The sequence below is a fragment of the Acyrthosiphon pisum genome, unplaced genomic scaffold, assembly GCF_005508785.2.
Source record: "Acyrthosiphon pisum isolate AL4f unplaced genomic scaffold, pea_aphid_22Mar2018_4r6ur Scaffold_21487;HRSCAF=24102, whole genome shotgun sequence".
Taxonomy (NCBI): domain Eukaryota; kingdom Metazoa; phylum Arthropoda; class Insecta; order Hemiptera; family Aphididae; genus Acyrthosiphon; species Acyrthosiphon pisum.
In genome coordinates, this window is record NW_021770959.1 from 2,488 (window position 1) to 3,361 (window position 874).

Here is an 874-nt window from a genome sequence, read left to right on the forward strand (position 1 = left end):
AAGCTTGATAGGTTGCCTACCCACTCGTCGTTGAGGGGCATCGTGATACCGAAAAATAAGTTGCCTATACACCACCCCCTTACCGTTATAAAGTGTCCCGTCCGATTGAACGACACTTCGTTCAGCTCCACGTAGCACTTTTGTACAAAACACACACATCATTGTAAAATCAATACATTCATCGTTCCACTCAGAATCTAAAATAGTTCTAAAACTGTTATGCCTTATACCGAAGATGAGGCTCTAGTTTTTATAGTTGACACACGCATGACGAAAGATGCTTATCAAATAACTAGACTTGGGGCCAAACAACGTGGAGCTAATATTTATCCTGCATATCATCGCATTCGTTTGGCAAAAGAAAGATGTTACCCTGAAGGTATAGAAATTCACGAGGAAAAATCTTCTGTTCCACTCCAACATTTGTTAGATCATACACTAAATAGATTATTTGAAACATTTGAATTTGATAGTAATATGAATCTTGATGAAGTGTATAAAGACCTTAATTTTTTATGCAAGTGGGGTTGTGATGGAAGTTCTGGCCATAGTGAGTACCATCAAACATTCAACGATCAAAATATAACAGATTCAAGTGTTTTTTTATTTTCTTTGGTCCCATTGCGACTAACCGGAATTTCGAAAATTTCAAAAAATAATACAATCTTATGGAAAAATCCAACACCTTCGTCTACGCGTTATTGTAGACCAATAAAATTTATGTTTAATAAAGAGACAGTAGAAACCACAAAAAATGAAGTGCAAAAATTGGAGAAAGAAATTGCAGAACTAAAACCCTTAAAATTAAATATAAATAGCAATCCGACAAATATGAACCAATTTAGACCAAATGCACAAATTTCAAATCAATGAA